The 17,892-nt window shown below is 37.2% G+C and overlaps 1 pseudogene; it reads left to right on the forward strand.

Annotated features, from left to right (window-relative positions):
- Positions 1 to 259: 259 nt before the first annotated feature.
- Positions 260 to 17,617, forward strand: LOC108991353 (annotated as a pseudogene).
- Positions 17,618 to 17,892: the final 275 nt, after the last annotated feature.

Below are 17,892 nucleotides of genomic sequence, written 5' to 3' on the forward strand. Positions count from 1 at the left end.
TGTAAATTTACTTTAAAATATCTAACATTTTTTGAATATATCGCAACTGTCGACATTAGTCTTTGAAAATTATATCGTAGGCAACGACTTTTTGGTTTGATGGGTGGTTGTTAATTACGACTTTTTGGTTTGATTGGTGGTTGTTAATTACGACCAAGAAAAGAAGACTGGTGGATGGTGCTTTTTTCTCCATTGACTCTTTGGTTTTTATTGGCCGTGATCTGCTCGTTTCTCTCCCTGATTCATTGTTCACGTTGGCTGCTATAGCCATTTTACCCTATGCGCTGCTCCAACTGTTGGAATTGCGAACACTGACCCTTGGCGTTTTAAAATCGATTCCATTGAGCGTCATTGCTTTGCAGTCTTGATATTTCAGAGCAGCAAAAGAGAGGTACTTACGTGCTTCTAATTTTGTCCATCTCTATAACTTGCTTTGGTTCCCAAATTTATTGTAGTGATCACCAGATTTAATATATCGGTCGAGTCCTTTAAATCAAATGAAAAAAAACGAAATGCTTTTCTTCGATCGATTGGGCTATAGAGTTTTTCTAGATTACTATATAACTCAAGTTTGTTTTTAGTTTTCTATATATGGTGATACCTTGATAATTGAATGTGTTAAAAGTGGTCGCAAAACCACAAAAAGAGTACTAATTTAGACTTTTGCCTCGGTACAGTTCCCATCGGTGAACATGTATATAAGTTACATGGATTTGTGGGTACAAACGTGTTTTCAGAGATGAACTTCTACTGAAGTTCAGGGGAGTCTTTGTTGCATGCCTCATAGCTCGTATTACCAATAGATTGTTCTTTTTCTTGGAGCATATTTCATTATATATATAAATATATATATATATATATCGAATTCTAGTGTTTATAATTTTGCCACCAGCTTGATTTCTGAATTACACACTTTGAATCTACAGAGCTACTCTGGATTGAAGGGGATGACGAAGAATTGATGGAGTACTTCATGTGAAAGTCAAGCTCTGTACCGTGTTCTAGTATTTGTTTTTTGTTTACTAAAGAAAAGAATTACAAAAGAGAAAAAAAAAAATTAAGAATGGAGATTTTTGTACAAATTGTAGCAAAAATGGCCGAGTACACGGTAGCACCAGTTGGACAGTGGCTAGGTTATTCGTTTCGCTACAGCAGCAACGTTGCGAAGATGAAGAATCGGGAAGAGAAGTTGCGGGGTGTTAGAGATAGCGTGCAACATTCCATTGACGCTGCTGTCAGAAACGGTGAAGAAATTGAAGATAATGTTAAAAAGTGGTTGACAAAGGTAGATGACATTACAGAACAGGCAAAGAAAGTTCATGAAGGCCAAGGAGAAGCGAATATGAGGTGCTCTAAAGGGGTGTGCCTGAGCTTCAAGCTACGACATCAGCTAAGTCGAAAGGCTAAAAATCTAGTGAAAGTTATTGGCGAAGCCTTGGAAAACGGCAAATTTGACAGAATTTCATACCGTCCTGCTCCACAAGGGATAGTGACTACGAGATACACTGATTGCATGGAGTTTGTGTCAAGAATGCCAACTTTGAAGGGACTTAAGGATGCACTCGGAGATGCTAATATCAACGTTATTGGTTTATGGGGGATGCCTGGTGTGGGAAAGACTACATTGATGAAAGAAGTTGCCAGGCAAGTCAAGGAAGATAAGCTATTCGATGAGGTGGCTCTGGCAGATGTCACGCAGAGCCAAGACCTGGGACGAATTCAAGGAGAAATCGCAGACATGCTAGATCTCAAGCTTGATGCGGAGACAATACGCGGACGAGCGATTCGTCTACGGGAAAGGTTAACAAAAGAAAAAAGGATACTTGTTATCCTAGATGATATATGGGAGAAACTCGATTTGGAAGCAATAGGTATTGATCCTTATAAGGGATGCAAAGTAGTGCTGGTATCCAGACAACACGATTTATTATCTTGTGAAATGGGTACCCAGAAGGATTTTGGAATTGAAGTGTTACCCAAAGAAGAAGCATGGGAATTATTTGAGAAGATGGCGGGTGATTCTGTTAAAGACCCCAATTTACGATTTATAGCAACTGAGGTAGCTAAAGAATGTGGAGGTTTGCCTATTGCACTTGTAACAGTTTCTAAGGCATTAAGAAATAAGAGTTTATATGAATGGAAGGATGCCTTACAGCAACTCCGCCGTCCTGCTCCCGAACATCTCACAAGAATGCAGTCAACTATATACTCCTGTATAGAGTTGAGTTATAGACATCTTGAAAGTCGGGAGATTCAATATTTATTTTTGTACTGTGCTGAAATGGGTTTCTGCATTGGCCGTCAGGACTTGTTGAAATATTGTTATGGTTTAGGTCTATTTCATGGAATTAACACATTGGAAGATGCGAGAAATAGACTATATAGACTATTTCGTAACTTGAAAGACTCTTGTCTGTTGCAAGATTGTCCTCACAAATCTGAGCTTTGCCATATGCACGACGTTGTTCGTGATGTTGCTACATTAATTGCTTCAAAGGATTGTGATATGCTTTTCATGACAGATGATGGAGGGCTCAAAGAATGGCCAGATATGGATGCACTAAAAAGATGCAAGTCATTTTCTATTCGTGGTGGAGATATTCATCAACTTCCAAATGAACTGGAATGTCCTGAATTAAGATTCCTTTATGTTAATGGCAGAGATTATTCTTTACAAATCCCAAGCACTTTCTTTCAAGGGATGGAAAAGCTCAAAGTTTTGGATTTGACGGACTTCAAACTTTCATCACTTCCTTCATCACTTCTTCTACTTAGAAACCTACAAACATTGTGTCTTGATTACTCTAAGTTGGGAGACATATCTGGGATTGGAGAACTTAAGAATTTGGTAGTTCTTAGTCTTCTTTATTCCAACATTTCAACATTGCCAAGAGAAATAGGGTTGTTGAGTCGTTTGCGGTTGTTGGATCTGACTCATTGTTCCAAACTTGAAGTGATTCCACCTAATGTCCTATCTAGTTTGGTGGAATTAGAAGAATTGTATATGGAAAATAGTTTTGTTCAATGGGAGGTTGAAGGACTCATCACTGAAAGATCAAACAATGCTAACCTTGCTGAGCTAAAGTGTATGTCACGTTTGACAACTTTGGATATACATATCCGAGATGCCTGCATGCTGCCAAAAGATCTGCGGTTTGGAAAATTAGAAAGATACAACATATTGGTAGGAGACGTCTGGGACTGGTCTGATAAGCATGAATGCTCAAGAACATTAAAACTCAAGTTGAAGACAAGCTTTCAATCAGAGGTTGGAATTAAAATGTTGTTGAATAGAACATAATGTCTTTATTTAGATGAGTTAAAGGGTGTTAAGAGTGTTTTACATGAATTAGATCAAGAAGGTTTTCAACAACTGAAGCATCTTCATATACAAAATAATGATGAGATCAAATATATCATTATTAGCTCTCCGATGCATATCTCAACCATTTCCTTTCCAGCCTTGGAGACACTCCTTCTAAAAAATATGACTGGTTTGGAAGATATTTGTCATGGCCAACTTCATTCAACATCCTTTCGTGACCTGAGAGTTGTAAAAGTGGAAAATTGTGAAAAACTAAAATTTGTCTTCCCATCATCCGTAGCAAGGGGCCTTTCACAACTCCAAGAATTGCAGATAAGAGAATGCAGCATCATGGGCGCAATAGTCGTGAAAGAAGAAGGCGAAATAGAAGACACGGATATGATCTTTTTCCCTCAACTGCATCGCTTGGCACTAGAGCATCTTCCAAAGCTTATGAGCTTCTTAAGAACAAAAAAATCATTGGGAACTGAAGCTGGAGAAATCGTTTCGGAGGGCACACTTGATTTTGACATACCAATTCTACACGAACAGGTATGCTAATGTTTATTTTTCCAAGTAATAACTCCACATGCACAGCATGTGTCAAAGAATAATGCTACAAGCCACACTCAGTTTTAATTTAGTCATTTTCTCAAGGCTCAAATGGAAGAACCTGTTGTGCAGAAATAAACATTGACAACGATATTAAGATAAACATTGAAATAAATGCAGAAACACAGGAATCAAACGCGCACACACGACACAGTTTAACGTGGTTCGACAACAACGTGCCTACATCAATTAAGAGGCAATGGATTTTATTCCAGAGTAGTTACAAGAGCACCTCTTTACTCACACAATTCCAACACTCTCTCTCTCTAGAGCTTTTTCTCTCCATAATATGCTCTCACACTTTGCCTCGCTTTGTTCTCTTTGAAATTTCTTAAATTCGTATACAAGAGATCAAAACATTACATATTTATAGAGAAACGACATTGGAAACCCTAAAATGGAAAAATTGGATTCTTTGCTCGAGTGGTGTGTCAAGAACTCCTTGAATGAACAACCAATCAAATATTGGCTGCATCGGTCTGTTGAGCGTTGCTCGAGCGAATACTAGGGTTAGTGCCTCGCTCGAGCCTAGCATCACGTGAACTTTGAGCGAACAATATATCTAACCTTCGCTCAAGTCCACTGTGAGCACACCTCGAGTGAACTCACAGATTGAGCTTTGCATCTAGAGTGAAATCAGGGGTTGAGCTTTGCTCAAACCAAGGTCGAGTGAACTCTCTGTTTGCTCCTTTTTTGCTCACAAACTAGGCTCCACATGTAACCAAAAACAAAGTTTTGATGGGTATAAAAATTAAATGTTGTTGCAGGTTGTGTTCCCCAACTTGGAAAGGTTGGAACTGTCCTCAATAGACTTGGAGGAGACACATCACAACCAACATCGGGCAAGTTTGTCTTGTAGATTAACAACCATGGAAGCAATGCTGAGGTTTCAAAATTTGTCAAACTTGGAGGTGCAGGGCTCTTGTAATATGAAATATCTATTGTCATTCTCTACAGCTAGATTTATGGTGCATCTGAAACATCTTCACATATCGGAATGTAAGGCTATGGAAGAGGTATTAGTCACAGAAGAAATAGCAGCTGCTGATGAAATTACGAAGGAGGTGTTCCCTCGACTAGAATGCCTGAGGCTAACAGATCTTCCGAACCTCAAAAGATTCTGCGTAGGATGTAAAATCCAATTTCCATCCTTGGAGAACATGTGGATAGACCATTGCCCTAAATTAGTGACATTTATATTCAATCCTGCTAGTTTTGGCGCAACAACCTGCCAGGAGATCATTCAAACCAATGCAGAGGAGAGGCCTCCAACTGCTATGCAACCTCTCTTCAATGTAGAGGTAATATTTGGCTCCTTTTTTTTTTTTTTTTTTTTTTTTTTTTTTTTTTTTTTTTTTTTTTTTTTTTTTTGCGTAGACATCATTTTTTATCTTGGATACTTATTAGATCCTCCATTATGTGAGATATTATGGTCAGGTATATTATATCATTGATATATGGGATTAACCTTGCAGGTTGCATTCCCTTATTTGAAGAGAATGGCAATCCGTCGCATGGATTACCTAAAACTCATATGGCAGAACCAATTTGTGGAAAATTCCTTTAGCAATCTACAAATAATAAAAGTTGAACTTTGTGAAAATCTTGTGAGCATCTTTCAATCTGATATGCTGACAAGATTCCAGAGTGTAGAGGAACTTTTCATAGCTGATTGCACCTCACTACAGCAAGTATTTGAGCTGCAAGAGCTAAATGCTAATGAAAATCAAGCTGTAACAACCATACAGTTGAAAGAGTTGTGGTTGGCTCGTCTTCCACAAATGAAGCATGTATGGAGTAAAGACCCCAAAGCAGTTTTCAGCTTTAAAAATCTAAAACGAATACAGGCTGGTGGATGTGAGAGTTTGAGAAGTTTCTTTCCAGCCTCTATTGCTAGAAGTCTCGTGCAATTGGAGAATCTTGCGATTATAGATTGTGGGGTGGAGGAAATTGTTGAAGGTGAAGGGAGAGAAGATGCAATAGAAAGCTTTGTGTTCCCTCAAGTAACTCTCCTAACTCTTAAGAGGCTACCAAGACTCAAGTGGTTTTACCCAGGAGTGCATACTTTAGAATGTCCAATGCTGAAAAAGATGTGGGTGGAAGGATGCCAGAAAGTTGACATATTTGCTTGTGGACTTCTGAGCTTTCAAGAAACGCTTCGAGAGAGCCGACATTTGATCTCCACTCAGCAACCCCTTTTCTTGGTTCATGAGGTAAAAAGGGCTTAATTAATCTCTATTAAGGTAGAAGTCTTAGAACTGACAATGTTTCTAAACGTAAGAAAAGTATAGCAAGAAAAGTATACTCATAAATATTGAACATAATAAAGGGCCACAAAATTGAGCAAGATTTACTTGCATAGAACTTGATAATGAATTAAAATGTCATATTTTGTCATAAACATGCAACATCACACAACTATGGAAGAAATTTATAAGCCAAATTTGTAATCAATGAGAAGACAGTACTCTTTTTGCCAATCAACAATATTATAGTACTATTTATTTTATTGAAGTAGCATAAACCTGTAATCCTCTATTATTAGCTTTTATTTGTCTTGATCTAATACGAGAGACATAAGTATGGCTGGATTTCTTAGGAAACTTGAGGAACGGGGAGGAAAAAACAGAGGAAATGCTTGTGGATATATAGATAGAGGCTTTTTGAATACTCCAAACTTGTCTTCGGGGGGTTTTTCCAAAGAGATTTTCAGCCAATAGAGATAAGAATGCTTGAACACTCCATAACTTGGGGGGGTGTTTGCTTGAATACCGATCAAATCATCAAGAAACGGTGGGGAAAAAAGACTTCGATTAATGTAAAAATTAACTGAATTATCAAAAAATAATTCAGTTTCTGTTTGGCATTTTATTTCGGATTCCAACACTTCAATTTCTTGTTTATTTTGATGTCATGGCTAAAAGAAATCAAAATTAATCAAATCAATGCTTTGGTGGATGGGCATATATATTATATGTTAACACATTAATTGGGATGAATTCACAGGTAGCATTCCCAAGCTTGGAGAATTTAGTAATTTCACATATGGATAACTTGATAACCATATGGCACGACCAAGTCGCAGCGGATTCCTTTTGCAATATTCAAGAACTTGTGGTTGAGTTTTGTGAAAATGTTTTGCACGTATTCGACTCCGATATGCCTAGAAGATTCAAACACCTAACGGCTGTACGTATTAGTGATTGTGCTTCATTGGAGGAAGTATTTGAAGTAGCATTGCAGGGGCGGAATAGTAATGTCGAAGCGCATGCTGTGACAGCCACTTATTTGAGCATAATGCATTTGGTGCGTCTACCAAGACTGAAAAATGTATGGAATAAGGATTATCCGGATATTTGTAGCTTTCAAAATCTACGTGAAATTTATGCCGAGGGATGTGAGAGCTTGAAAAGTTTCTTTCCAGCAGTCTCGGTGGCTACAAGTCTCACGCAATTGGAAGATCTTCAGATAGTCGATTGTGGGATTGAGGAAATTGTCGCAAGAGGACTAGGAGAAGAAGCAACACCAAGGTTTGTGTTCCCTAGTATGACTACACTAAATCTTGGAGGGCTGGCAAAACTCAAGTTGTTTTATCCAGGAGTGCATACTTCAAAATGGCCATCACTGAAAAATATGAGGGTGGATGGATGTCAAAAAGTTGAGATATTTGCTTCAGAATATATGAGCTTTCAAGAGGCACTTGAAGAAAGTCGACAAAGCAAGATCTCAAGTGACCAACCCCTTTTCTTGGTTGATCAAGATCAGGTAATAAATAGCCTTCCAACTAGTACTCTTTTAAGATGTTCACATTTGAGTACAAGATGTAACAAGAATGATGAAAAACGCGAAAAATGATTATAAACTTTGAAATCTTTGGCCCTTTTAATGTTATATATATTGATTTATGTCAAGTTATGCAAAAAAAAAAAAAAAAAAGATTTATATGAAGTTATGATGCATGCTTAGATTTGTCACTATTTTGACACCTATTGGATGAATCCTACTCCTACAGGCCGCATTCCCTAGTTTGGAAATACTGATAATCTCCCACATGGATGACATGAAAGTTATATGGAATACCCAGTTCGCAGCTGATTCCTTTTGCAAACTTCAGATGATGAGAGTTGAATCTTGTGTAAATCTTAATAGTATCTTTCCGTTTAAGATGCTTAAAGTCTTCCAGAGTCTGAACTTTGTGAATGTAGTCAGTTGCGGTTCTCTAAAACAAGTGTTTGACCTACAAGGGCCAAGTTTTCAAGAAACAGGTGCTATAACAGTCATGCAATTGAGGGACTTATATTTGAGTGATCTGCCAAAGCTGAAGCAAATATCGAATAAGGATCCCCGTGATATTTTGAGCTTTCAAAATCTACGTGATGTACGTGCCAACGGGTGTGAGAGCATGGAATGTCTCTTTCCAGCTTCCATGGCCAGAACACTCATGGAATTGGAATCTCTTGAGGTAATTAATTGCGGGGTTGAGGTCATTGTTGAGAAGGAAGAAGCAGAAGGGAGACTTGTGTTCCCTAAACTAACTTCTCTGGCACTCGGGGCATTGCCAAAACTCAAGTGGATTTCCCCCGGGGCGCATAATTTAGAATGGCCAGTATTGAAAGAATTGAAAGTGTGGGGATGTGACCAAGTTATCATATTTGCTTCCAAATTCTCGAGCTTTCAAGAAAAAAGTCAACAGTGTCTACCAGAGAGTTCCATTCAACATCCTCTTTTCTTGGTTGAAGAGGTAAGATGCCAATCAATTAACTCTTTGAAATAGCACGAGTCATATTGTATTCTTCCCTCTCTTGAGAAAAAGAGTCCCGTAATGCATAGTTCTCTAGAAAGTTGGATGCTAACTTCGTTTTTTCTACAGGGTACATTCCCGGAATTGGAGGCCTTGAAATCGAACGTTCATCAAACCACTTGGTGTGACCAGTTTTTGGTAGAGTCCTTCTGCAAGTTAAAAGTTTTAGAGGTGAAATGCAACCATGATACATCAGTTCTGTCTAGTTTACTAAAAAGATTACAGAATTTGGAGAAACTTGTTGTGAGCTGTACTTCTTGGCAAGAAATAATCCCGTATGAAGATTTTATTAGCCCAGAAAAGCATGCTAGGATACTCCCACTACTAAAAGAACTTAGGGTGTCTAAAGCACCAATGCTGACACATTTGTGGAAAGAAGATGTCCAGGAATCTCTAGGTTTTCATGAAGTACTGGAAATTCTAGCAGTGTCAGAATGTCACAAATTGAAAAGTTTAGTGCCATCCTCGGCATGTTTTCACAATTTGACAGATCTTGAGATATTGAGTTGTAATGGATTGATCAATCTAATAACATACACAACAGCCAAAAGCTTGGTGCAATTGAGAAAAATGAGTGTATGTTCATGCGAAGGAATAACAGAAATTGTAGCAAGGGGGGATGACGATCAAGCCAAAGTGGTGATTACATTCAGCAAATTGACTTGCTTAAAATTTGATTGCTTACCAAACTTCACAAGCTTTTGCTCGGGAAGTTATTCTATTATGCTCCCATGTTTGGAGGAAGTAATTGTGGGAGAATGCCTTGTGATGAAAACTTTCTGTCATGGAGTCCTAAGCACACCAAAGCTAAAAAGTGTACAAGCAACAAGAGGAGATAAATCACATACCCATTGGAAGCATGACTTGAATAACACAATACATTCGCTTTGGGAGGACGAACCAGTTTGACAGCCAGCATGTAGTCTACTCTGAGAAAGGCAAGCCGTATTATTTAATACATTTCATATTTCCAACACCACTAATTTTATTTCTAATCGTTATTTGGGGCACAGGAGCTGGTGCACCTATCATTCCTCTTATTGTTTGGCTCACTGGGAACACCTTTTTTCTAAATAAATATTCCTTAAACAATTAATTATTCTTCAAGATTGTTAGAATTGTGTTGATCACTTATGTATATATCAATTGTGTTATACAAGGTGGCCTATATATAGGAGGCCAAAGACTATACAAGAGCATTACTAAACCAATGTGGGACTCACATAACACATATACACTAATAGCCCCCCTCAAACTCAAGATGGATGGGAAACCACGTTGAGGTTGTAAACCAAATAATGAAACTGAGCCGTAGAATGAGACTTTGTAAAGATGTCAGAAAATTGATCTTGAGAGGAGACCGAGAGTAACTGAAGAGAACCCTTGTAACACCCCCTTCCCGTAGGATAGAGATATTACTAACCTTTAAAACATAATGCCCGGTTAAGAGATTCATATTCTGAAATACCTCATTTATTGAATTTCATCAAAGAAAACGATAAAACTGAAATGAACATGATTGTTTTGGAAACTGAACGAATATAAAAGAACATAAACTAATCCTATGAATGAAATAAAAATGAATTCAGTTCTTGTGAAAATATCACTTATTCACTCCTAAGTCTTTGTACTAGATCTATTCCTGGCCATCCAGCTCTTCATCATCATAGACATCATCTGCGAGAATTTTAGACATGGAAGAAAACAAGAAGGCAAACAAAAAAATAATGAGTTGAATAGTCAGTAAGTAGTACATCATACCGTAAAATATAATCTTAGTCTAACATGCATTTAATTTCTATGGTACTCTTCATGACATACAAATAGCTTCATAGATTTCAATCAAACACGTAACATGACTTCTTGAAAGAGTTTACATACATATATCATCACAGACTCACATAGCCTACATTTTCATCATTAACATGAGCGGAAGCATATATAATCATGGCAAACATGTAACGTGAATGCATAATATCTTGGTTATCTTGTCTTAACATGAAATGAAACACGCTTGAGTCCGTGTTTTCATTTATCTGGCATAACATGGAGGGAAACACACTTGAGTCTGTGTTTCACTAAACTTGCATAACATGAAGCGAAACACGCTTGAGTCCGTGTTTCACTTAACTTGCATAACATGGAAGGAAACACGCTTGAGTCCGTGTTTCACTTATCTTACATAACATGAAGCGAAACACGCTTGAGTCCGTGTTTCACTAAACTTGCATAACATGAAGCGAAACATGCTTGAGTCCGTGTTTCACTTAACTTGTGGTTAACCACGCTTGAGTCCGTGGCACCATAACATTTTTATCTTTCTTAATGTATGAGATTTTATTAGGCTTCATGAACCTTTCTAACATGGCATAATTTTATACATGGCATAGCATAACATGACATGGCATGACATACTATTGTGCATGGCATATTCTTGTACATGGCATAGCATAATATGATATAGCATGACATGTCCTTGTACATGGCATAGACATAACATGGCATGGCATATTCTTGTACGTGGCATAGCATAATATGATATAACATGACATATCCTTGTACATGGCATCGATATAACATGGCATGGCATATTCTTGTACATGGTATGGCATAATACAATACATGATCTAATTACTATATAGACATGGCATATACAATCTAAGCATTTCATGAACATGGTTTGCATAATCTGACAATTCCATTACCTGGCATACTTGACTTTGAACTACTAAATGAACATCTCATGGCTTTCATATGATTTTAGTAACATTCAATCATTCAAACAACAATTTCATTCATTCAAGCATAATCTCATATTTCATCAAAGATCAAAAAGGAAACTAACCTTGACTTGCCTCTTAGCGTAGCGTAGTTAATAATCATAAGCACATCATATTTTTATTCATAATAATAATATTCACAGTACGCATGCATTATATGATCATACTATTTACCTCTTAACACTGCCTCTTGATTTCCAACTTGTAGCACGTTACCTATAGAGGTACTAATCGTCACTAACCTTTCTAGAAAGATATGTCATAGCATTCTAAATACTTAAAATCATATATAATAATATTATTCAAAACTCATAACATATTCCTTAACTTCTAATTAAAATATAACTTAATAATTTTATAAAATCTTAATTAAAAGTCGATTGGAATATTAACTAAATAATGGACTCAAAAATAGTTTAAAAAAAAGATACTTTAAAATCCCGTAAATACTTTTTATGAAATTTGTGTCTTTGGGTTCATAATTATTCAAGTAGATAAAGCTGATGTAAAGTAATGTTTTTCTGGAAATATAATCAACCCAATATAACTTATTAAAAAACTGTATAATAAAATTAAGCCCAATTTAAAATACAAGACTATTTAAAGTAAGCCCAACACTCTTTTTGTTTTAAGAACACACTTGGCCGTATGGGCTTAGGGTTGAAGGGCCCGTTGTGAAACAACTAGATTCCTCAGAATTAAAAACACGAGGGACGACAGAGGGATGGCTGTGCGAAAGTGAGGGACTCACCGAGAGAGGGACTGAGTGCGATGGCGGCACACGGGTGGCTGGAAGCTACCGGTGACGCGATCGGGTCCTCTGGGCAGTTGTGTGACGCAAGAGAGAGAGAGAAAAAGAGAGAAAAAGAGAGGGAGGGAGTTAGACCGAGACAATGAAAATCACGGGAAGGAAGAGATCTCGTCGGGGACTGTACCGTAACAGGTTGGTTTCAACGGGGTTGGGTTGGCCGGCATTTTCTGGCGCCGTGGGTTGTGCTTCGACGTCCGAGGGTGGTCGGCGATGGCTGGGCAGCAAAAAGGCTTATGCGGAAATGTTGTTTTTCTGGTATTTCAATGTGTGCAATACAGAGGAGTTTCTTATAGGCGATGGGAGGAAATGACGTGAACCCTTAGGAGATTGGCTGAAATTTGAAATTGCCTAAACTTTAGGAACCTACTCTTACGTGGATATAGTTTCTGAGAGGGTTTGAAGAGTTTGAATTGGAGTTGATCTCACACTTTGGAACCGAAACTAGTATGGAGACTAAGTGGATAGAATATACGAAGGTTTTAAGGGAAATGAACCACTAATTTAATCTATCTGTTGGCACAAAAATCTAAAATGATAAATAAATAAAATAAATAAATAAATATAAAGATAATAAAATACTAATAAATAAATAAATAAAATACTAGTTTTAAGCCCTAAATTTAGACCTGTATGTTACAACCATGTAGCAAATGATGATGAATGAGATGACAATCAATCTTGATGTGTTTGGTCTACTCATGAAAAACATCATTATGAATAATCTAGATGGCACTGCGATTGTCACAATAAAGAGGAGTGGCAGAGGTAAGAGGTACACCTAAATTCTACTGTAACCATTGGAGTCAAAGGAGTTCAGCGATGGTGTCTACCAGGGCACGATACTTAGCCTCTGTGTTGGATCGAGACAGAGTTGGAGATGTTGTGTAATACCCGGGCTCTAGGTCCAGCCCTTTTGAAGTCAGTCAGATGCACGAAGCCCAGCCCACGAGCACTTGTTGAGAGACGGACAGCGTCGTTTTGGTGAGTCCCCTTTTCTGCTGCACTGTTTTTCTTCTCCATGGTTTCTTCCCACTGCACTGCCTTTCCGCACATCGCTCTAACCGTGAGCACCAACCCATAATCCTAGCAGTTGATTTTCACCTCTTACCACGCTCAAGAATCGGATTCGCTCACTTCTGCAGGCATTTCAATCAGTTCCTCTCATTTGTTTTTCCTCTTCTCCATCCCTTCCCCGTGCGCTCGACTCAAGGTGTTGGAACTTCAAATTGTGTTTCCACTGCAGTTTTTTTGGCTTCTTGAACAAAAATTGGTAACTTCTTCCCTCAATCCGGCATGCCTCTCTTTCGTTTTATTTTTTTCTTGTATTTATTTCTTCTCCTTCCTTCTTCTTCCGGTTTTACTAGCGCAGGCCTCTCTTCTATTTCGAGTTTTGCTCTGTTTTGATTACACACACACACACTCTGTTCTGCTACCGTACGCACACACTCAACTTCTCAGGCTTTTCTTTGCACAGGTCACTTTCTCATTCACTAGAGATTGCTTTGAAATTTTTTTCTAAGCGTAGACTGCGGTGGGTTGTGTTGGCTTGAAGTGGTTTGAAGTTTTTGTGACTCTGTTAGGTAAGTCACTTCCGAAGCTTTTGGTAGAGTTTAGATATTGTGGTTGATTGTGAAATGCAGTGATGTTGCTGAATTGTTTGTGGTGTGGGTAGGATTTTTGCACTACTGCAGTGACTTTTGGCAATCTGTTATAGTTATAAATTTATTTTTGTGTTAATGTTTTATATGTTGGATTGTGGTGGAGTGTGATGGAATTTTTGAAGTCGAGGAGTATGATTTTTGGACGGCATTGTGAGACTGTTTTGGTTGAGACTATTTGGTGTAATTTATGGATATTTTGAGCTGGTGGTATTGGATATTTTTTTATGCAAGTATTGAATTTTTGAATGACTAAAATAATGATGCGGGCAATGAAATTTTTATTTGAAGGTTGGAGGTGAAGTTTGGTTTGGAGTATGTTTTAATCATTGGAGTTGTTGTTGTTGGTTTTGGAAGTAATTATGGTTGCTTCGGCGTTAATAAAAGGTGGTTGTTTTGGATTTTAAATGCGAATGGTTTGAAGAGAGAGTTGTTCGGGTTTAATTGTTATGATAGTTATTGAGTTGTGAAGGGACCGTTTTGATTTATTACTCAATAAATAGTAGCTTACTAGATTGGTTACTAAGTATTGGGTATATGTTTTGTTTAGGTGGTGTTACTACTAGAATTTCGACTCAAGGTGTTGATATTACGAGGAAGTTAGGTAAGCGGGGTTCATATACTAGTTTTGTATAAAAATAAATAAAATGAGGTTGACTTTGAAAATAAGCATGTTTGTTTTTTAAAAGAAATGATCTGAGAACAACCTCAGATATTTATTCTACATATGCATAAATTCAATATAAGAGAAAGTGTTTTCTGTCATGACTGGTGTAGACATGAGCTAGTTTTGTGCACTTTGTTTCTGAACTATACAAAAGAGCGAATATGAAAATCTAAAAGTTTTGTTATGAACAAATGAAAATATTTTGATTCTGTTTATCTCGAACATGTGAAGTGATCTAAAGCTGTTAAGTATTTTGTTTGGATATGATGTGTCATCTGAAAACCTTGGCATGAAGTTCTGATTCTGTGTATGATTGTGATCTGATTCCGATGATATCTGTTCTGTTTTTTGTTAAGGCCCAGCCACGGGTATAATGGTGGTTTATAACCCTACCACGGGGGTGAAACATGGTATACGGCCCAGCCACGGGTATAATGGCAGTTTATAACCCTACCACGGGGGTGAAACATGGAATATGGCCCAGCCACAGGTATAATGGTGGTTTATAACCCTACCACGGAGGTTAAGCATGATATTGTCCTGATGTGATGCTAAGGGATGATATGATTATAATGTTTTAGTTTGGAAATGCTAACGGATTTTCTTTTTAGGGAATAAGTTTATTTTTCTAGAAATTTTGCTCTAATGTTTTGTACCAAGTTTTGTTATTGCTTTTCGGAAGTAAAACAGGTCGTGTCTATAATCTGAAGAAAATGTTTTGTTCTGCTTATCAATTGTTATAAATGCTCATATTTACATGCTAGTATATGATCTCTGCTTGCTGAGTTGTTGATAACTCACCCCTTTAATTTTCATAATATTTCATATGACATTGATGGTTCAGCTGAGGATCAGTATTAGAGTTTATGGAGAAGATTAGCAGTGAATTGTTGTTGGGTATCTTGTGGTATTAGTGTTGATGTTGGAAGTTATTTATATTTTTCTTAAGTTTGCTTCAATGGATTTAGACGGGTTATGGAGATTTATGTCAATGTTATCTTATTTCTAGTTTGTTATTTGAGACATGGAGAAGAGTTGATATTTTATTTGGGTTGTTGGATTGAAAATTGGATAAATGAGTTTATATGGTTTATTAATTTGAAGTATTTACGTTTGATTTGAAGTTGGAAAATATATATTCTTGAATTTGGAAGTACTTTAGCTTTGTTAGAGTTGATTATCAGATTATATGAGTTAACTCTCCGGACCCTCGGAGATAGGGCGTTACATGTTGGTTGTGTTATGCTTTTCTAATTGTTTAAGTGTGGTGACTTGGGTTGATGTGTGGCTGATGGAGTTGATTGGTGGTTGTACAGGGTGAAATTAGGTAGCCAAGGTTGTTCTTGGCTGCTTGTGAGATTATGTATTTTGGGTTGTTTGTGTTGGACGTGTGGTAAGTTGTGTGGATGCTTGGAGTCAATGAATTGATTGTTTTGGGGGTATATGTGGGTTGTTGAGTTGACGAGTGGTTGGGTTTATATGTTAGTAGTTGAGTTGATGAGTGGTCTTGGGTTTATATGCTATTTGCAATGATGTTGGTTATTTGGGATTGATATTCATGGCTGGTTGATGATTAAATAAGGCAGTTGTACGTTGGGCTGTTTATAAGTTTAACGGCTTATACGCTTGTTTTGCTCTATTCTTAGAATGATGGAATTCAGTTAGCTAAGGTTATGTGCTGGTGTGGGTAAATAACGTGTGTACAAATATTTTTTATTTAGGTTATAGTGACACGACTAGACTACGGTCTCAAAACATAGAGAATACACTACCAGAATTAGGTAAGTGAGGTTTCTATACCAGATTTTGCATAAAAGAAAATGATTGAGGTTGATTTAAAAAATGTGCATGTTTGTTTTGATAAGAAACTTGAAAACAACCTCAAATATGTGCTCTGCATACTTATGAAATTTGTATAAGAATGAAGTACTTTCTGCCATGACTGATGAAGACATGAGTTTATTTTAGCATTATGTTTTCTAAACTGCGAAAAAGGGCGAATATGAGACTTGAAAAGATTTTGCTTTGATTAAATGAAAATGCTTTAATTTCTGTTATATGAATATGTGAAATAATCTAAAGTTATTTAGTACTCTATTTTGATATGATGTGTCATGTGGAAAACCTTGGCAAGAATATCTGATTTTGTATCTAAATATAATTTGGTTTTGATGTTGCTCCGATTCTGTTTCTGTTAAGCCACTGTCAGGGGTATAATAGTGGTATATGGCTTTGTTACGGGTATAATAGTGGTCTACGGCCCAGCCACGGGTATAATAGTGGCATACGACCCCACCACGGGTATAATAGTGGTATACCACCCTACCATGGGTATAATGGTAGTTTATAACTCTACCACGGGGGTTAAACATAGTATGTGGCTCAGCCATGGATATAATAGTGGCATACGGCCTCGTCACGGGTGTAATGGTGGTTTATAACCCTACCACGGGTGTTAAACATGGTATTTGATCTGATTTGATGCTTGGATACGATATTGAGGATGACGTTTCAATTTGATATGCCAAAGGATTTTTTAAATAAGATTGTTTTCTGAAAGTTTTCTCTTTGATGTTTTGTAACATGTTTTGATTCTGCATTCTGGAAGTAAATGTTTGGTTTCGCATTCTAAACGATATAAATGCTCGTGTTTACATACTAGTATATATTCTTTGCTTACTGAATTGTTGATAACTCACTCATTTATCTTCACAACATTTCAGATGATTTTGATGGTTCAGCTGAGAATGAGTGATAGAGGGCGTGGGCAAGATTAGCTGAGGATAGCAGTTGAGTATCTCAGGGTACTATTGATGTTGGGTGATTTATTTTATTCAGTAGATGAGTTTTAGTATGTTTAGATGGTTTATGGAGACTTATATAAACTCAATTTCAGCTTGTTATGTAAATTAAGACGTGGAGAAATTGATATATTTTATTTGGGTTACTGTAATTGAGGATCTGATATATGGAATTAAATTAGAGGTATTTATTTTTTATTTTGGAGTCTTTAAAAGTATATGTTTAGATTTGAAAAATTTATATTAGTATTGTTGAAGTTGATTATCAGGTGACGGGACTTAACTCCCTGGATCTTTAAGATCGGTGCGTTACATCGAGAGTGCCAGAGGGCAAAGGAAGGAGAAACATATGTGATAGCAGAAATACCAACGGGTGGGCTAGGAGGAATTGAGGGAAGATGCATAGTATTAATTGGAAACAACGCTCCACACTAGGGCCTGTCTTAAGTGCCTATCTG

This window comes from Juglans regia, unplaced genomic scaffold (genome assembly GCF_001411555.2).
Source record: "Juglans regia cultivar Chandler unplaced genomic scaffold, Walnut 2.0 Scaffold_637, whole genome shotgun sequence".
Taxonomy (NCBI): Eukaryota; Viridiplantae; Streptophyta; class Magnoliopsida; order Fagales; family Juglandaceae; genus Juglans; species Juglans regia.